Source organism: Nicotiana attenuata, chromosome 10, assembly GCF_001879085.1.
Source record: "Nicotiana attenuata strain UT chromosome 10, NIATTr2, whole genome shotgun sequence".
Taxonomy (NCBI): Eukaryota; Viridiplantae; Streptophyta; class Magnoliopsida; order Solanales; family Solanaceae; genus Nicotiana; species Nicotiana attenuata.
In genome coordinates this window covers 31,732,895-31,738,011 of record NC_031998.1, presented here as the reverse complement: position 1 = coordinate 31,738,011, position 5,117 = coordinate 31,732,895, and the positions used below count along the sequence as shown (strand labels likewise).

Below are 5,117 nucleotides of genomic sequence, written 5' to 3'. Positions count from 1 at the left end.
CCAAAACATGTGTAAGCACGTGATTTTTGCCCTATACGAAATACTCCTACAAAATCCCGAGAAAATAGATTTTTCCTTAATTATTTGCCATTTTAGGAACTTTATAGATTTTTATTAATTGTTCGCATTTTTCTTGCATTTAAATTATGAAAAATACCAAAATATCACGCATGGCATTTAGGCCTTACTTTTACATTTTTAGGATTAATTGGTAGTTACTCGTTTTATAAAAATTGAAATCACAAAAAAAAAATGCTTCATTTTAACAGTTTTTCCTTTTATTGATTTTTTCTTTTTTAATTTAGGATTAAGTGGTTTTTATAATTTTTATAATTAGCTAATTAGTTTAATTTCACATTTTGGATAATTTCGGATTTTTAATTTGTAGGATTTTAATTAAAAGAAAAAGGAAAATTAGAAAATAAAAGAAAGAATTGGAAAAGAAAGGTTTGTCTTGTGAAATTGAGCCAAAATTAATGCTGAAACCAAAGCCCATACCCAAATCTGCCCAAATCCAATATCCCACAAAAAGCCCAATTCTTCCTACCCAAATACCCATTACCCTTTGCCCTAATCCCTCACATAAAAGGGGAGCTAAAGGCACAAAAATAGATCAGATTTTCCATATTGAAGACCTTGCCCTATTCTCTGAAAAGCATAACAACGACGGCACCCCATTCTCCTCTTCTTCTCAGCGTAAAACAGCACCCCTTCAACAGAAAACTTGAGGTCTGAATTTCAGCTTCAAAAACAAGAAAAATAAAGTAAAGAAAAAGAAAAACGAAGAATTTTAAATTTGGTCCGATTTCCTGCCTCCATTACTTCTACATCTCATGGGTGTCCGAGTTCGATTTCGATTTCAGAAGTCGAAGCTGTGTTCTGCTGAAGTTGTTGCTGCTCTGTATCCGAATTTATTCATGTTTTAAGCTAAGAGGTAAACTCAGAAAACCCCCTTTTGTATTTTGCTATATCTGTTGACAATCAGATTTCTCTTTGGCTGCTCGAAATTTGGTCCTACTGTTGGCTCTACATTTGTTTCCCTCTGAATGATTTAATAAATTCTTCATGTGTGGGAGTCAATTTCATAATGAGTTTGTTCGCTGCAAGACATTGAGTCTATTTGCTTTCCTCAGTTTTCTCGATCTCTGCTTGAAATTGTCTTTGTTCTTTTGCTGTCAATGATTTGTTTGCATTTATTGTTAAATTAATGGGTCTGTTTAAGAACTTTTCTAACTTTCCAAGTTGTTGAGGTCTTATCGAATTGATATTTATTTGAGCATGGGGATTGAATTCGTGTTAATTATTTTGTTTTCTTCAACTCGTGATGCACTAGTCGAAACATTTCCGCTAGTTGGTCAATTGATTCCATGTATTGGAAGCAATAGAATTGTTACCTAACAATGCAGTTACAATCCATATTTAGAGTTGGCACCCTTATGAATATGTTGAAGTTCCATTAATTTCAAATAGCATTTGTTTCGAGTTTGGTAAGTTTTATTGATTTCTTTTTTTGATTGATTCACTGTTTCTTTAGAGTTTAGAAATGTTTCCTTCCGTCTCTTCATCCTCTTACTAGTCGTATAAGTAAAAGATATAAGCATAAATTGTTGGGTTGTAACATTAAATTTTTTTTTTAAAGTATTTTTTGAGTATATTCATGATAGCTAAAATTATATAGTATATTTTTACAATAAAATCCCAAAACCCATGGCCCCTCACTTAACTAAGTTTAAAATCCTTAGAAATCGAGGTGTGCTGCGCCAAACAAAATTCACAAATTGCGTGGCCCTCTTTAATTACCTCTATTAAAATATTTTAGAACTCGGGACGTGCCATTTAGCAAATTTTCATGGCCTCCTGCAAAGTTAATAACACGTTAGTCACTTTAGGCGCGTTCTTTATAATTTTACCTTCCTAAATTCGGGTGTGCATTTCATGTGACCCAAATCCAAATCCCAAAACGTTGAATAAAATGTGTTTGAGGATCCGGGTGCATTTCATGTGACGTGATCCAAAAACATGTTTTAAAACAACGTTCAATTTCTAAAAAATTTAACTAAAAGCGGTAAATAATTCTAAAATTGCACTATAGGATGACATGTATAAAATCGATTTTCAGCCATTTATAATAATTTAAGCGACCGTGCTAGAACCACGGGATCCCGGGGGTGCCTAACACCTTCCCTCGGTCAACAGAAATTCCTTATTCGAATATTCTGGTTCGCAGACTCCAATTGGAAGTCGAAATTTCCTCGATTTGGGATTCAAAATAAACCGGTGACTTGGGACACCAAAAGCCAACCCTATCCCAAGTGGCGACTCTAGAAATAAATAATCCCATTTCGAATAATGTCACTTTAAATGGAAAAACTCCCTTATACATTTATCATTCGGGGTGGTGTGTAAAAAAAGGAGGTGTGACAACATGCGTACAAAAAATATCATACAAACTTACCGGAATCTTCAAAAATACCGATCTGAGGTCGTTTAACCATGAATGTTGACAGTGGTCAACTCTAGCTCATTTTAAAGTCAAAAATCACATTTTCTTTCACAATTTTAGGTAAAAGCTTTCCGGAAAACGACACGGACCACACACTCAAATCAATAAAACATAAATGAAGCTAATGGAAGGTCTCGAAATACTGAAATTAAGGCTAGTATGCAAAATGGCCTATCTGATCGTCACAATGACATAGGAGAAAAGCGTTCATATATAACGAACATATAAACAATACACAACGAATTTAACTTATATGTGTAAAACAGATCGCTTAAAATTTTTAGCAAGTGATATACTTAATTTTTCATTAATAATAGACGGGTTACTTTCTAGTTACAAGAGGTTTACTTTCAAATTATTAATTCCATTTACTATGGACGTAGTGTTTTTCAAAGGACGTTTGAGGGCGCGTGCGGTCGTCAACTACGGCGAGGCGGTAGTACAAGTGGATAGTCTAAACTTGCTTACTGGAAAATGGAAAATGCTTAGATGCAGGCGTGGTGGACGTGTAGTAGCTACAGACTCAGACGAACTTCAGTAATTTTTTTGCTTAAATCCTGTATTTGTATTAGAAGTTTATTAAATAAATAAAAAATATTTAATTGCGAACCCAATGACTAAACCGAGTTAGGAATCGGTGATAAGATCAGAACTCATACTCTTTCGAATCCTGGTTCCGCCCCTGCCTAGATGGTAGGAGATATATTATGTCAGTGCTTTCAGCCAGGACGGATATGATTTCAGATCATTATCCAATGATTAATAAAAGATATGCTTAGTTTATCAGCATTATCATTATCATAGAATTTGCAGCATATGACCAAGCAGTGCTACCATCATCTTATAATTTTGAAGCATATGGCTCCTGTCTGTTGGAAAGCTCAGTGTATATGGACTATAATAATTAATTAACCACAGATTGAACATATATATTAGGTAATGGGATGCACATTATTTTCTATTGTTGGTGACAGGAGATCGAGGCCAGAAGCTGTGACAGGAATTCGGCTGAATTCAATAGTTTTTTTTTGAACAGTATATTTGTATGAATAACTCGTTAAGTATGTATACATATTAAATTTAGACTCATTAGCACTCAAAACTATTTGTTTTAAATTCCAGAACCTATAAAAATTGAAATCATGGCTCTGCCTCTAATTGGCTATTGTATTAACGAACTTGATGACCTTCAGAAAATTAGGAAATGCATGCAAATCTAGAACTAAATTTTTTTTAAAGAAGCATGAAGATTCGCAAAACAGTAAGATGGGCACATAAATAATAGAATAAAGGCATCATATTATATTATAAGTAGTTTGTAGTGCTGGTGGAAAGGTTGCCCAAGAGTAGATAATTAATTATGCGTATACTATTAAATAAAGGTTAATTTCTGAACGTGATTTTCATTTCAAAGAATTGGCAAATTTGATTGTAGTCGATCGTTTTTAGATAGTTTAGGGTACCATTATGAAAAAAATGTTTCAATCTTTACTGTATTTTGGAGATCAAACGCCAAGTCTGTATGATTTGATTCCTCTTTTTCTACTGAGTGCTCGAGGGGATAGAAAAGAGATTTGTGCCGAATATAAATTTACTACGTTTTCCACATTACTTTAAAAATAAGTGGATCGAGTATTTGTTTGTGCAAGCTATTCAACTAAAAAAGAAGGAAATTTTGAAATATTTAATTGCTTTTCTGTGGATTATAAGCCAATAAACCTGTACTAAGCAGCTCTTGGGATTGTTTTTTTTTTTTTTTTTGGTCTCTTTTTTAAATTTTAGAGACAGAATAATCCACCAGCGTAAGCTGACGATAAGTTCATTAATAATTGGTAGAAAAGTGCTGTTAGTCCTTATCATTCTTCCTTTAAACCGTCCTCTTGCATTATATTCTTTTCTTTATGCTTGTTCATGTTTAATTCACGGGATAAGAAAATAAGCAACGAAAAAGCTTAAAAGGATTTAAAATATATACATCGACATTGTAAAGAACAATTTTTATTGTCAGTGAATTAGTCGGTTCTCAACTATTTTTGGCGTAATCATATCAGGCGATATTTAAGAGGTTACCAATTATTATAGCAGACATATACACTATACTTTAAGCTAAAACAGGAGACAGTAATATGTCCAAATAGGTGTTTTAGGCTGTCCTTTTCGTCTTTTTCCCCATAAATGTACATTCAAGTTGTCTATACAAATCAAGATTCTTGGCATTTCTACAGATAAATATAAATAGTACTATGGATTTAACTATTGTCCCAGAGGTAATGTGAACCTTCCACGTAGTTATAGTAAATTGTCTTGGGAGAATCAAGATTAAACTCTTATGAGTTTTAAATCTAGGATAGCGATGTAAGTGTTAGTAATTGGATTCTGAATTTAATTTTTGTACATATATTTGATGAAACTTTTAGTAAAAATACAAAGGTTGGACTTTGGAGTAAAGCTAGCTAGCGAATTCGGCCGAACCGGTAGTTAGCCTTCTAGCTCCGCCCCTACTTGGGAGGATAACAATAACATAGGCTTGAGTGCAAAAGTAGCATATGATGCTCCATTAAATTCTGCTTTGTTGATATGACCCAACTTGGAATCAATCACAATATGTGTTTAT

The 5,117-nt window shown here is 33.3% G+C and overlaps 1 long non-coding RNA gene across 1 annotated transcript in view; it reads left to right on the top strand.

The window, feature by feature from the left end:
* Positions 820–5,117, top strand: part of LOC109233249 — a 6,233-nt gene continuing 1,935 nt past the window's right edge. Inside the window, exon 1 of the long non-coding RNA XR_002069061.1 lies at positions 820–934. This is a non-coding gene — a long non-coding RNA (uncharacterized LOC109233249). The remainder of the gene's footprint in view (positions 935–5,117) is intronic.